This window comes from Lygodium microphyllum, chromosome 17 (assembly GCF_053477565.2).
Source record: "Lygodium microphyllum isolate KBCC chromosome 17, Lygodium_microphyllum_v1.1.10, whole genome shotgun sequence".
NCBI classification, from domain to species: Eukaryota; Viridiplantae; Streptophyta; class Polypodiopsida; order Schizaeales; family Lygodiaceae; genus Lygodium; species Lygodium microphyllum.
In genome coordinates, this window is record NC_141151.1 from 134,952,109 (window position 1) to 134,968,547 (window position 16,439).

Genomic DNA, 16,439 nt, shown 5'->3' on the forward strand with positions numbered 1-16,439 from the left:
CCTTATCCTTTAAAGAGTCCCGAAACTAGATAATATCCCAAACCTCCCTCCTCTCCCTTTCCCCCAACGCCTCCCAAATATTTTTAAATTAAACATTCCTATTTAAATAGTTTTTAATTTAACGTTTCTAAAGCAATTTGATTTGTGACTTAAGGAGGTCTCGAATCCCCAAACCTCCCCCCCCGCCCCCCCCCCCTCCTCCCATATGTGGCTCTAACATGCCCTCCCCCCCCATCCCCCATACGTACATGTGTGTGATTTGGGGGGAGAGAAAATATATAGTATATAGAGAGAGGGGGGAGAGAATAAAAACTATAGAGAGAGGAAAAAACAATTAAGCGAGAGAGAGAAAGAGAGAAATTTTAGAGAAAGAGATAGTGTTTAAGTGAGGGAAGAAAAACATCTAGAGGAAGAGAGAGAGGGGGGAGAGAGAAGAGAGTGAAAACACCAAACACAAGAGAATCAAATTTTGTGGAGAGATAGAAGAGCAAGAAGGAAAAATATTGAATAGAGAGAAGAAAGATAATTTAGAGTGAGAAAGAGAGAGGAAAGAGAAAATAGGGGGAGAGAAAAAATGTGTGATAGAGAGAATAAAAATTTAGAAAGGGAGAGAGAGGAAAAATATCTAGATAGAAGTTTAGAGAGGGAAAGATCTAGAGAGAGAAAGAGAGAATGAAAATTTTGAGACAGAGCAAGAATACTTTTGGGAGGGGGAGAGAGAGATGAAGAGAAGGGGAGAGCGACGGAGGGATGGAAAATTTGAGATAGAAAGAGGAAATTTTTTGAGAGATAGAGAGAGAATATTTTGGGAGGGGGAAAGAGAGAGCAACAAAGACATGTGAGAGAGAGAATAATGTGTGGAGAGAGAAAGATAGCGAATGCAAAATACATGTGAGGAGAAGAAGTGAGGGATGCGAACCACACATCAACTTTGCTTTCCTTACCAAGTTGTTTCACAATATTATGTGAAGCCGCAACGAAGCATGCTAGCATTCCTTACACAAAACACTAGTGTCACTCTTATAATTATTATCCTTATAACTTTTTATATATTAACAATGGTGCACTACCATGACTAGAGCATTGAACCTTTTTTTTTGGCTTGAAAGAGAGATTGGGACAAGTTGATTTTGCTTGCTTGTTTATACAAGCTTGTTATCTCAAGTATTTTTTGATTCATATGTTAAATGAATAATGCATTGTGATTCGAGCAATACATTGGAATTATTGATATTGTTGCTACTTTGTGTACAATTAACATTTATCCATATATGATCAAGCAAAGGATTGTGTTGTGTTGTCGATTGATTTTTGTTTAGTATTCTAAATTTTGATTGTTGCATTTGATGTGTTAAGGTTTCTATGATTTTGTTGGTTGGTTGCAACATGTTAATATTGAAGTCTCCAAGAATGAATGTTGATTTACCTTACGTGTAGATATTATATGCATTTTAAAATTATTTGGCCAGATATGTTCACTTGTGATAGTTTCATAATCTTGTATAATTGTGATTTGTTTGCGCAAAAGTTTGTTACTTTGATTATATAAAAGTATAGTGTTGTGTTTTATTTTTGTTTGTATAGCTTTAGAGTCTATTTTTAGTAGCCATGGTTCAATATCATCAATATGTGTTTCAATAATGATTACTAGCATTCCCTCTCCCCCAAATTCCTTGTCATTTTTCTCTCTCTCTCTCTTTGCCTTCTATTTTAGTTTATTTTTCTTTTCTTCTGGTTCTCTCTCTCTCTCTTTTCTCTCACCGCTTTTCTTCTCTCTTTCTCTCCTTTTATTCTCCCCCCTCCCCCCTCCCCCCTCTCTTTTCCTTCTCTCTCCCTCTCCTCTTTTTTCATTTTTTTTCTTCTCTCTCTCTCTTCATTCTCTTTTTATTTTTTTAAATTTTCTCTCTCTCTCTCTCTCTCTCATTTTCTTCTCTTTGCGCTTTTCTTCTCTCTCTCTCTCCTCTCTTTCTCCTTTATTTTTTATTCTCTCTCTATAATTCTCTCTACATGCTCTCTCTCTCTCTCTCTCTTCTTCTTCTTTCACTTTCTCCCCCCCCCCTCCCCCCAGTCTCTCTTAAAGTATGTAAATTTGATCTTTTCCCTATATATAATTCTCTCTTTATGTTTATATTCTCTCTCTTCTTCTCCTCTCTCTTTGTCCCCTTTTCTTCTTCTCCCCTTTCTCCTAATTTTCCTTTTTTTCTTCTCTCCCTCTCTCTCTTTTAAATTTTATCTTTTTCTTCTCTCCTCTCTCTTTCAAATTTTATCTTTTTCTTCTCTCCTCTCTCTTTTAAATTTTATATTCTCTCTCTGTCTCTGTCTCTGTCTCTTTCTCTTCCCCCCTCTCTCCTCTCTCCCTTTCTCTCTCTCTCAAAATATATTTAAATTTTAAAAAGAAATTTCTCTTTTCTCTTTTTTCCCATCTCTCTTCCTCTGTTCCTCTTTCTTCTTATTATTATTCTTCCTCTCTCTCTCTCTCTCCTCTCCTCTCCTTTCCTTCTCTCTCCTCTTTTTTTCTTTTTTTCTTTTCTCTTTAAAGTTTTTCTTTTCTCTTTCTTTTAAATTTTATATTTCCTCTCTCTATAATTTTCTATTTGTTCAAATTCTCTGTCTTCTTCTTCTTATTTTCTCTCTCATTTTCTTATGTCTCTGTCCCCCCTCTCTCTTCTCTTTTCCTTTTTTCTTTTTCTCTCTCTCTCTCTTTTAAGTTTTATATTTTCTCTCTCTATAATTCTCTTTCTCTCTATTTTTCCTCTCTCTCATTCCCTTTCTTCTTTCTTTTTTTGTCTTTGTATATATATATATATATATATCTCTCTCTCTCTCTCTCTCTCTCTCTCTCTCTCTCTCTCTCTCCTTATTTTAATTAAAAAGAAAATCTTTTTTTCTTTTCTCTTTCTTTTAAATTTTATCTTTCCTTTCTCTATAATTCTCTCTTTATAATTCTTCTTCTTATTTTCTCTCTCATTTTCTTCTCTCTATCTCTCTCCCCCCTCTCTCCTCTCTTTTCCTTTTTTCTTCTCTTCACTCCCTCTCTCTCTCTCTCACTCTCTTGAATGTTATATTTCCTCTCTCTATAATTCTCTTTATTTCTTTTAAATTTTATCTTTCCTCTCTCTATAATTCTCTCATTGTGTTCAAATTCTTTCTCTTCTTCTTATTTTCTCTATCTCATTTTCTTCTCTCTGTCTCTCTCTCCCTCTCTCCTCTCTTTTCCTTTTTTCTTTTTCTCTCTCTCTCTCATTTTATATTTTCTCTCTCTATAATTCTCTTTCTCTGTGTTTTCCCTCTCCCTCTCCTCTTCTTTTTTTTTGCTCGCTCTCTCTCTTTTCTTTTAATTAAACAAAACATTTACATTAAAAAGTTTAATCCAACACACACACACACACACAGAGAAAGAGAGAGAGAAAACCTAGGCCCTACGCATGAGAGAGGGGGGGAGGGGGAGAAGAAAAATGTTTAATTAAAAAAAGACTATTCTCTTTCCTCTTTCTTCCCCTTCTCTCTCAGTCTTCTTCTTTTTATCGTTATTCTTCTTCTTCTTCTCTCTCTCTCTTTCTCTTTTATTCTATCTCCTTCTCAAAGTGTGTGAAAAACTATGTTCGAAAAAGTCTAAATTAAAAAAAGCTTTTAAAATGTTTAATTAAAGAAAATTTTAAATTAAAAAGTTTAATCTGAAAGAGAGAGAGAGAGAGAGAGAGAGAGAGAGATAGAAACTTTTGATTTAAAAAGAAGTTTGATGTAATTAAAGGAGAGAGAGAGAGAGAGAGAGAGAGAGAGAGAGAGAATCTAAGCCCTATACATGAGAGAGAGGGGGGAGGGAGGAAGAATTTAATTTTTAAAAAGAATTTTCTCTTTTCTCTTTTTTCCCATCTCTCTTCCTCTGTTCCTCTTTCTTTTTCTTATTCTTCTTCTCCTCTCTCTCTCTCTCTCATCTTTTTTCATTTTTCTTTTCTCTTCAATTTTTTTTTCTTTCTTTTAAATTTGATCTTTCCTCTCTCTATAATTCTCTTTGTGTTCAAATTCTATCTCTTCTTCTTCATATTTTCTCTCTCATTTTCTTCACTCTCTCTGTCTCCCCTCTCTCTTCTCTTTTCCTTTTTTCTTTTTCTCTCTCTCTCTCTTAAATTTTATATTTTCTCTCTTTATAATTCTCTTTCTCTCTGTTCCCTCTCTCTCTCCCTCCCTCTCCTCTTCTTTCTTTTTTGCTCTTTGTATATATATATCTCCTTGTTTTAATTAAAAAGAAAGTTTTTTTTCTTTTCTCTTTCTTTTAAATTTTATCTTTCCTTTCTCTATAATTCTCTCTCCATAATTCTTCTTCTTATTTTCTCTCTTTCATTTTCTTCTCTCTGTCTCTCTCTCCCTCTCTCCTCTCTTTTCCTTTTTTCTTTTCCTCTCTCTCTCTCTCTAATTTTATATTTTCTCTCTCTATAATTCTCTCTGTGTTCAAATTCTCTCTCTCTCTTCTTCTTATTTTCTCTCTCATTTTTTTCTCTGTCTCTATCCCCCCTCTCTCTTCTCTTTTCCTTTTCTCTATCTCTCTCTTCTCTTTTCCTTTTCTCTCTCTCTCTCTCTTAAATTTTATATTTTCTCTCTCTATAATTCTCTCTGTGTTCAAATTCTCTCTCTCTTCTTTTTCTTATTTTCTCTCTCATTTTCTTCTCTGTCTCTATCCCCCCTCTTTCTTCTCTTTTCCTTCTCTCTCTCTCTCTCTCTCTCTCTCTCTCTCTCTCCCTCTCTTAAATTTTATATTTTCTCTCTCTATAATTCTCTTTCTATCTGTTTCCCCTCTCTCTCCCTCCCTCTCCTCTTCTTTCTTTTTAGCTCTTTATGTATATATATATATATATTTATTTATATATATCTCCTTATTTTAATTAAAAAGAAAGTTTCTTTTTTTTTCTCTCTTTCTTTTAAATTTAATCTTTCCTTTCTCTATAATTCTCATTTTCTTCTCTCTGTCTCTCATTTTCTTTCTCTATAATTATTCTTCTTATTTTCTCTCTCTCATTTTCTTCTCTCTGTCTCTCTCCCCCCTCTCTCCTCTCTTTTTCTTCTCTTCTCTTCCTCTCTCTCTCTCTCTCTCTCTCTCTTAAATTTTATATTTCCTCTCTCTATAATTCTCTTTCTCTCTGTTTCCCCTCTCCCTCTTCTCTTCTTTTTTTTTACTCCCTCTCTCTTCTTTTAATTAAACAAAACATTTTTTTGCTCTCCTTTCCTTCTCTCTCCTCTTTTTTCCTTTTTTTCTCTTTAAATTTTTTATTTTCTCTTTCTTTTAAATTTTATCTTTCCTCTCTCTATAATTCTCACTGTGTTCAAATTCTCTCTCTTCTTCTTATTTTCTCTCTCATTTTCTTCTCTCTGTCTCTGTCCCCCCTCTCTATTCTCTTTTCCTTTTTTCTTTTTCTCTCTCTCTCTCTTAAATTTTATATTTTCTCTCTCTATAATTTTCTTTCTCTGTTCCCCCTCCCTCTCCTCTTCTTTCTTTTTTGCTATTTGTATATATATATATGTATATATATATATGTATATGTATATATATATATTTTTTATATTTTCTCTCTCTATAATTTTCTTTCTCTGTTCCCCCTCTCTCTCCCTCCCTCTCCTCTTCTTTCTTTTTTGCTATTTGTATATATATATATATATATATATATATATATCTCCTTATTTTAATTAAAAAGAAAGTTTCTTTTTTTTTCTTTTCTTTCTTTTAAATTTTATTTTTCCTTTCTCTATAATTCTCTCTCTATAATTCTTCGTCTTATTTTCTCTCTCTCATTTTCTTCTCTCTGTCTCTCTCTCCCTCTCTCCTCTCTTTTCCTTTTTTCTTTTCCTCTCTCTCTCTCTACTTTTATATTTTCTCTCTCTATAATTCTCTCTCTCTGTTTTTCCTCTCCCTCTCTTCTTTTTTTTGCTCTCTCTCTCTCTTTTCTTTTAATTAAACAAAACATTTACATTAAAAATAAGAGAGAGAGAGAGAGAGAGAGAGAGAGAGAGAGAGAGAAAACCTAGGCCCTACGCATGAGAAAGAGGGGGGAGGGGGAGAAGAAAAATGTTTAATTAAAAAAAGACTATTCTCTTTCCTCTTTCTTCCCCTTCTCTCTCAGTCTTCTTCTTTTTATCCTTCTTCTTCTTCATCTTCTTCTTCTCTCTTCTCTCTTTCTCTTTTATTCTATATCCTTCTCAAAGTGTGTGAAAAACTATGTTCGAAAAAAATAATAATTAAAAAAACTTTTAAAATGTTTAATTAAAGAAAAGTTTAATCACAGAGAGAGAGAGAAAGAGAGAAACTTTTGATTTAAAAAGAAGTTTGATGTAATTAAAGGAGAGAGAGAGAGAGAGAGAGAGAATCTAAGCCCTACACATGAGAAGAGAGGGGGGAGGGGGGAAGAATTTAATTAAAAAGGGGATGGGAAAAAGAAAGAGAGAGATTATAAGTGAGAGAGAGGGGAAGGGGTTTTAATTTAAAAAAGGGAGGTGGGGAGGAAGGCTTTAATGAAAAAAGGGAAGGGGAAGAGAAAATGAGATATTGCACGTGAGAAAGAGAGGAGGGTGTTCAAAGATGAGAGAGAGAGAGAGAGAGAGAGACAGGGAAAACACCATATCCATGAGCCTTCAGGCTCTCAATGCCTTTTCTTCATTATTCAACATAACACTAAACCACCCAATACAATGTATAGTAAACTAGACTGACTAGACTGGCTAACTCTAGTCAAGTCACTGACTAACTACTAACCCGACTTATTTAATGTAGTCACATGGAGACAGCTGTACACTAGCTGTCACAGATGTCGGTTACACACCAAGACAAACTGACGGTGGAGCTTGATTTCTAACACTCCCCCTCAAGCTCAAACCAAAAACTCAAACCATCTGCATCACTCCAAGTAGCTGTCTAAAGTGAATGAACTTATCTTTACCAAGTGATTTGGTAAAGATTTCTGCTACCTAGTCTTCAGCCTTCACATGCTCCAAGTCAATCTGATCTGCTAAAACCATTCCCTGATGAAATGGTAGTGAACCTCAATGTGTTTCGATCTTGCATGATAAATAGGATTGCTTGCTAACATGACACTCCTTAAATTGTCACAGTACAGCCTTACTTTGCTGTCCAAGTGTATTCCCAAGTCATTCAGCAACTTCTGTAACCACGTAGCTTCACAGGTTGCTAAGGCCGCACCACGATACTCTGCTTTCGTACTGGACAGTGCAACTGTAGGCTGTTTCTTACTCTACCAACTGATCATGCTACTACCCAATCCAAATGCATAGCCGCTGGTTGACCTCCTGTCATCATAAGTGCAACCAGCCCAATCAGCATCAGTATACCCCATCAAGTCAAGGGGTTTCCCATATGCATAAAACAACCCATGATCTGTGGTACTCTTTACATATCTCAAAAATCTCATGACTGCATCCAAGTGTGGTTTGTGAGGCTTCTGCATGAACTGACTGATCAGCCCCATAGCATAACTCAAGTCAGGTCTAGTGATTGTGAGATAGATCAAGCTACCTACCATCTGTCTGTACATGGTAACATTCTCAATCTCCATCCCAACATCAATCTGCAGCTTGACATTCTGCTCTAAAGGCGTATCCATAGGCTTGCAATCAGCCATATCATATTTATGTAACATGTCCTGAGCATACTGCTTCTGTAGCAGCCATATGCCTTGAGGTGTAGAGACAACCTCAATCCCCAAAAAATATTTTAGCTCTCCTAGGTCCTTGACCTTAAACTCAGCCTGTAAACATGTATTTACTTCAGCAATTCCGCTTTCATCATCTCCTGTAATGATCAAGTCATCAACATAGATAACTAGGAATACACAGCCACGATCTGTCTTCTTCACAAACAAACTATGATCAGCATCACCCAATCGGAAACCATGTTGCTGCAAATAACTGCTGATGCGAGCATTCCATGCTCTAGGTGCCTGTTTCAGCCCATATAATGCATTTTTCAGCTGGCATACATGTGCTAGAAATTTTGGATGCACATAGCCTTCAGGCTGTTCCATGTAAACTTCTTCCTGTAACTCTCCGTTCAGAAAGGCATTCTTTACGTCCATCTGCCATAGTTTCCAGCCTCTAGCTGCTGCCAAAGCAATCACAGTTCTAACTGTAGCCATCTTTGCTACAGGGCTGAAAGTCTCCTCATAATCAAGACCATATTATTGTGCATACCCTTTTGCAACCAGCCTGGCCTTGTATCTTTCCAATGATCCATTTGATTTACATTTTACCTTATACACCCACTTGCAACCAATAGGTGTTTTGCCCTCAGGCAACTGTACTAAATCCCATGTGCCATTTTCAGCCAAAGCTGAATATTCCTCATCCATAGCAGCATGCCAATCCTCATCTGCAACTACTTCATCAAACTTACTTGGTTCTCTAAAACCTGTTACTTTCGTCATACAAGCATAATGACAGGCTGAATATCCAGTGTAAGTGTATCTATCAACAAGTCGTCTGACCCTCTCTGATCTCCTGAGCTGTGGCTCACTATGAGCTTGCCTCTCATGAGGCGGCACATAACGACTCCGCCTAGCACCTGGAGTCATAACAGATGGAATCCCCAATTCACTGTCTAAGCTGTCACTGCTAGATGACTCATAACCTGCAGTGAGTGGACCTGTTACATCTTCAAAAACCTTTTCTTTTCCCTTATCTGTTCTCCCCCTCACTGGCATATCTGTGTCAGTGGATGCAGTAGTGTGACTACGCAATCGTCTTGTCCAAGGACTCACTGTAGATGATACATCACCTGTTTGACCACTCATGGAAGTACTCTCTGCAAGAGTATTTTCAGCACGACTCATACTAGGTAAGCCATTAGTAGGCACTGCAACAGGATTCCCATACCAGGATGCTAACTCACAAATACCACATCTCTGCTTATGAGTGACTCATGTGTAGAAGGTACATAACACTTATAAGCTTTCAGTTCCTATGCATATCCCAGAAACACACTCTTCACTGCCTTAGGATCCAATTTCTTCCTCTTTTCATCCGGTATATGCACATATGCAATGCTACCAAATACTTCAAGTGCGAAATATCAGGTTTATGACCATACAGCCTCTCATATGGAGTGACATCATGAATCCCTGTTGTAGGGATTCGATTCAGCACATAGACAGCAGTCATCACTGCTTCAGCCCAATAACCATTTGGCAGACATTTCTCATTCACCATAGCTCTAGCTGATTCCATCAAGACCCTGTTTTTCCTCTCTGCAACACCGTTTTGCTACGGTGTATAACTGCAAGTAAGCTATCTTCTGATCCCATATTTAGCAAGATACCTGTCAAAGTAATTAGAGACATATTCACCTCCTCCATCTGATCTCAAACAAGATATGTAGCAGCCCAACTCATTTTCTGCATGCTTCTTGAAATCTTTGAATGCATCAAACACATCATCTTTATGCTTCAAAACATAAAGCCAAGTGTACCTGCTGCTGAAATCATCAATAAATGAGACATAATACCGTGCACCTCCAAACGAAGCATTATGTGAAGGGCCCCAGACATCAAAGTGCACCAACTGTAAAGGCCTAGTGTTGTTTTTTACATGTCTCATGAACGGAAACGGTGCCTGCTTCCCAAACTGACATGCAGGGCATACATGACCAAAGTCATTGTACTTGAATTTAGGTAATCCAAGTACTACTTCCTTCTGCTGCATAGATTTCAGCTTTTGTACATTGACATGTCCAATCCGCTTGTGCTAAATCTTTACATCCCAAATGGCACTCTCATCATGAGCAAACATGGCTGCCTTAAGTCCTGGAATAGTCGTATCCAAAGTAAACATCCTGCCATCCTTTTTGCCCTTGGCAATTAACTTGTAGCCATTTCCATACTCCTCAATGAAACATCCATCTTTGTTAAATCTTACTTGCAGATTCTGTTCTGCCATTTGATCACAGACAAAAGATTCTTTGTTATGGTCGGTACATGTAATACATCATGCAGGCCTTTCTTCTTGCCATCAGGCATCATGAGAGGAACAATCCCTTTATGCTTTATGTCATGTTGGGTGTCATCCCCAGTACATACATGACCATGTGTACCTACAACCATCTCATCAAACCACTCTCCATGCGGTGTCATGTGGTTTGACGCTCCAAAGTCAATGTACCATCTATCATCTCTATTATGTCTCGATACATTTTTGGGTACATGTTGCATGGCAAATAGTCTATCAACTTGCTCATCATGAGCACCACTCGAAGATGCATAGTGCCCATGTTGTCTGCCCTTTGCTTTCATATCTCCCTGCTTCTTGTAGAAATCCTTTGCAATGTGCCCATACTTGCCACAATAATGGCAATCCTTGTCCCTGTTGGACTGATCAGATGACTGCCATGAACCAGATCCACCACCTCTACCTCGGGGTGATCTCTCCCTGCCTCTAAACCCGCCAGATCCACGCTGGCCTTGTGTATTTGCACCATGCCAATTACCCTGCTGCTGTTGTCCATAAGCATTACGAGTGTCACCACGACCTCGAAATGAACCACGACCTCTAAATCCTCTGCCACGCTGGCTAGAGTATAACACAGTGTCTCTACTCTGAGATACACTGGAACCTGTATTCAAACCAAGCTTGACCTCCTCATGCAGCAACAAGGCAACTAGCTCTTCCCAGGTAGGGGGCTCTTCTCTAACATAAATGGATGTGTCAAAAGCTTTGTACTCTTTCCCTAATCCATTCAAGGCAACAACAATCATATCATCTTTTGATACACTTGAGCCAATGGTAGCAAGTTGATCAGCTGTGGTCTTAATCTCCGTGGTATACACCTGGATGCTTCTGCCATTCCTAGACATGTTGTTGAACTGTTGTTTCAACTGGATCTTTCGTGCATGTGTCATGGTTCCATAAATTTTCATTAGTATGTCCCAACCATCCTTCAAAGTCTCACATCCAGTGATTTGAATTACCATAGCATCAGATATATATAGAGAAAACCAATGCAGCACCTTGCATGCTCTCTCATTCCATAGCCTATGAGCTCTTTTTTGTTCATTAGTTGGATTCATTACAGGCAATTCAGGAGCAGCCTCATCTCCTGTACATAGATCCCAATAACCCCTGCCAACTAAAAAGTTCTTCATTCTGAATTTCCATAATGCAAAGTTCTTGTTGTCTAACTTCTCTCCAACTATTTGAGTGATATTATCAGTCCCATGTGCATTAGCCATGATGCAATAGACTATGTCTGCCAGATGCTTGACTACCTGCAAGTCAACAAGTATGACTGACCTTAACTGTTTATGACAGTTTTCTGCAATTAATTGCAGTAAAAAACCAAGGCATTTGAGCCCACTGATAACCCAAAAAAGTCCCAAAACAAATGGTCTAACCCGTAGGTAAAACAATCAATATATATGGTATGTATTTGCTTCAGTTTAAACTCTTGCAACCTCACTGCCAGGGACCAAAGATGCAGTCTGAAAACTGTAGACTGTGTATAACCAGCAACAATTTCAAGTCCAAAAGCAACATGCATACATGTCATACATGTCCCAGAACTTCCCATACAGCTTCTAGTACATGTGTCAAGCCATACATAGGCATAGAAGCACAAAACAGTGCATAACCAGCAAGTACAAGTGTCAACTAATTTGGTTGCAGGTTGCAATCAACCAAAAATCAGCATAACAAGGTCAAGGAATACATGACTATTCATAACCAGTCCAAGCACTGTCAAGGCAATTATTTCAGGTCCAGATTTGAGTATTTAGCAGCATCCAATGCTTTCCACAATCCTCCATACATTCAGCATGCATATGTCAGTTCATATAGGTGATAGAAGCTCTAAAGTGACATGTATTGCTTCAGCAAGATACAATGCTTGCTATTCACTGTGTATGACAGTTTCCAGCATGTCAATGGCTTTCAAATCCGAGTGTTCTGAGCAAGAAATCTCAGCTCCAAGACATTAGATCCAATGTATACATGCTTTGACATATTCTTATGCTTTAAAGATGCCTTCTGAGTGTAGCACAAGGCTCCTGTATGTCAATAATGACTGAATGCATGCTGTCCATTCATTTTCACAGCAGTTCAGAACTGATTACAGATCTGTGTTTGTTACTCTAGCTCTCATTTATGCCTTATGGTTCTTGTTCAAGTGCCCCATTTGAGTTTCCACAGGTTGCGGTCCACTCAGCCCTACAAGCGCAATTCATGCAGATTCAACAAGGGTTGCTGTTGTACACAATGGCTAATCTGAGCCTATACAAGGCTTGCATAGGCTCAATAGGGCCTTTCAGATGCTCCATGGGTCACCAACAACAGCCTCTTGACCAATGGCTAGTCTCCTTCAACAAAGCATACCTCTGTGTGACCAAAATGGTGAAAATGACAGTCAATCCTCTTCTTTTTCCAGCCCTTCAGGTCAGTCTTGAAGTCATCTTCTGCAATGCTCTACTCCACAGAGCCGAGTCTTTTGAGTGCTCTGATACCATGTTCAAAGATGAGAGAGAGAGAGATAGGGAAAACACCATATCCATGAGCCTTCGAGCTCTCAATGCCTTTTCTTCATTATTCAACATAACACTAAACCGCCCAATACAATGTATAGTAAACTAGACTGACTAGACTGGCTAACTCTAGTCAAGTCATTGACTAACTACTAACCCGACTTATTTAATGTAGTCACATGGAGATAGCTGTACACTAGCTGTCACAGATGTTGATTACACACCAAGACAAACTGACGGGTGGAGCTTGATTTCTAACAGAGGGGAGGGGGATTTGATTGAAAAAGGGAGGTTTGGAAAAGGGGGCAGGTTCAGGAAGCCCTCTAGAAGTTCGGGGCTTTCCAAACCTATAGCTAAAATAATATAATAGTAAGATGAAGTTTGTATATTCTAAATTTGGCATGCTAAAGATATTTTGTATATTTTTTTGGAATGTCCTTTTGTTGAATATCATTATTGTAACTTTTTTTTTTCATTTTGGAAGTAGCCATTTGTCATTTTGCTACGGTTTGTAATCTTTGCTTGAATTTTTTTAAATTAAAAATATTTAATCAAATAAATTTAATTAAACACCTTTAAATTAATTTAATTATGGCTTAGGGAGGCCCCAAACTTCCAAAAGACTTCTCAAACCTTGATAATATCCCGATGGCTTTCAAATATCTTTAACTTAAAATTTTGTGATGGCATGTTTTAATCTTAAACTTATTTTAATTTAAATATTTCAAATTGAAATACTTTTAAATTAAATAGCTTTTTAAGTGCTTAAATTTAAATATATTTAATTCAAGCATTTTAATTTTTAACTTAAATAATTTTCAAATGATTTTAATTAAACTTTTTAAAATCTAAACGTTTTTAATTTAATTAGATGTTTTCTTGGCATAGTTACACACACAATGTGTGTGCGCACGCGTGCATGCTAGTTAGTGCCAACAACCCATGCCACTTCCATGGGGATGATTACATAGCATTCTTGCATGCAGTCACTCCAAAGACTTAACACAAGTAGATAAATGCATTGTATACAAGAATAAGCTATACAATGCAAATATAGAGTCTCTAGTTTTGAAGGTTGCTTAATGTAGTGGTCTATAAGTGATGGTTAGTTGTGGGGGTTGATATGTCATCAAGTTTTTTCTTCTTATTTTTTAAGAACAAGAGTGAGTAGATCAAGATTTCTTGTGTCAACAAAGTGGTATGCTCTACTTGAGTAAGTAAAAAGAGGTCCAAAAATCATGTATATAGCCTGTTGGATGGACATTTGTTGCATGGTTAAAAATGCATTTTCTAGTTTTCTTAGTCTCATTGTTGTTGCATCATTTTATTCTCTTTGACAATATTGGAGTCATTTGTAATACTTTTGTTAGAGTTGTATCTATTTTTATTATATATGATATACAATAGGCAGATCTAAAATGTATTGCTAGTCCATATTTGCTTTCCAATAGATTTATAAAGTTCTTTGGGACAGGGTTCATATTTATGTTGGATAATGTTCTTTGTAATCAGATTGTAGGGCGTGTTAATGTTGATTATATTGCTATTTTGTATTCATGTTTTGATATTTGAAGCTCATCGATCATTATTTCAAGCGTTTTTTTCATTTTTTCTTGTATTGTCGTAAGAATTATATAATCTATTCTTTCTTTCTTTTTTTTAAAGTCATCACTACAAGATACAAGCCTCATACCGACGTTCAAAGTGATAAAAATGTTCACTGAAAAAATTGCCCCATCATTGCTAAACACGTCGATATTATCGTCTCCATAGAATAGTCATTATTGTTGTCGCTATTTGCATCATTATTTGCGACGGTTTGCGACACACATTGCAACGACAATAATGATGTCTGCAGTAAATTTACGACGCTAATAGTGACGGTTACAGAGAAAAAAAAAGTGGCTTGCTGCCCTGCCACATGTAGCACAATGTGTTGTATTTATATTCTACAAATGGATTACATGTAAAGTGTACAATGGTTGTTAAAATGAAGGCAAATATAATTGAACCCACAAGATTGATACATAAAATAAATACAAAATCGTTGAATAAAAGCTCATGGAATCATGGCAAGATACAAAGGATGATAATGACATAGTGCACGGAAAATGCCTACATAAATCACAGGACCAAAAAGGAAGAGGGTGTGCGCTCCACGAATCCAAGTGCGAGCTATAGATCCTCACCATTTAAAAGCTTCGTCCCAACGCAAAGGAGCATCGAACAGACTCTACAAAAAAAACAACTACACATCAGTCCACCATACATAATGCATTTTAATAAAAATAATAACTACGGACAAGAAAGATGAGTGACTTACTAGGACACTGCGTGCATACAGTCTATCGATCAATACAATGAGACACCGTGTCTCTCTGCATATCAAGTCTCTAGGTCGATGGAATCGCGATTTATAATGGAGTGCTACAAAGAAAACAAAATACAACTGTTAGAAATACAATTGTTAGTACAAGTGATATTGCAAACAAAAACAAAACGAGAAGAACAAAAGAAAAACTTACAAAGTCATCCAGATAAGTCCTGTGGCCGCCACTCCTGAGATGATGGACCACCCTTGCCTCCAGTCATGTCCTCGTTGCCTTGTGCTGATGTCTCCAACGCCCTGGAGAATTTGTAGCCTTCTCCCTGAGTCTACTCCAGTCATCCGCGTCTAGCCACTTGGGCTTTGATGCACCACTCTTAAGTGTCTTGCATGTGTCCGATCATCTGTGTGACATGTACGCGCACATGCACTCCATCATCCAGTCTGTGGAAAACTTATCTGCCACGGTGGGTATCGAAAACTCATCATGCAAGGATGCTACTACGTTGTCCTTTTTCCCCTCAAGTATGTTCTTCCAATGGTCCAAGACATTGTGCCAAAAAACTTATTGACACAACTCTCTTATATGAACCATCACCCTCCTCCTTTCATCATTCATGATCATGGCTCCTGTCCTATCATCTACAAGGTATCCATACCTCTCTAGGGTATGTCTAAGATGTGTCCTCTCCCACCTACGACCGCGCTCCTGGGCATAACCAGGAGACCCTTGTACATCTGGTCTACCCACGGGGATGGTATCTCTCGGAGTAGCACCCATAGGAGTGTCACTTGCGGATGGCTAAGCAAAAGTTGGAGTCACTGGAGTGGATGTCCCCACAAGTGTGACAAATCCTACGAGTGACGTAACTCCACTAGAATGACGAGACGAAGACATTGCATCGATGCCTCCATAACAACCACTTGAGTCACTCTCTCTCGAACATGCACGAGAGCGAGGAGTAGCATCTGTATCTCAAGTCAACCACAGACTCACCGCATCGACGTCCCTGCAGTATCCCCTAGAACCACTCCCTCCGTCCGCTGGAGCATCGACCTTGTTTACTGGAAACCAAATCATCAGAGCGTGCCGATATAGATCTAATGGAACAGCCTGAGATAGCTCTTGGTCTGCCACCATATCTTTGAATTGAGCCATTTGATTTGGAGACATATGTGTAAATATATCCTGCAACTCCCCATCGCTCATCTCTCGACTCATCTTTCTCTCCAAAATATCATCAAAGGTCACCTACACAGACAAAAAGTGATGTTAGCATAGTCAATATAAAGATTCAAGCAAAGCACGGTAATATAACTCTTAAAAAAATGATGTTACTTGAAATGCATATTCTAGAGTACCCTTATATGTGATTCATCAATGAATTGTGTAGGCAAATGTTGTGTTGAGATATCGAGCTCCACTCGTGATACGCCAGGGTGACCGTTGTGTATTTATGTCACCGACTTGTCAGTTGCAGATGCGGTTGGTACACCGCCCCTGAATAATAGCTACATGATAGCTATCCTTATCTACTCTAGTTCGTGGCTCAGTTAGTATGCCACCTTAGTTAGTTGAGTTTGGTTTGAGACCCATATCTAGGGTT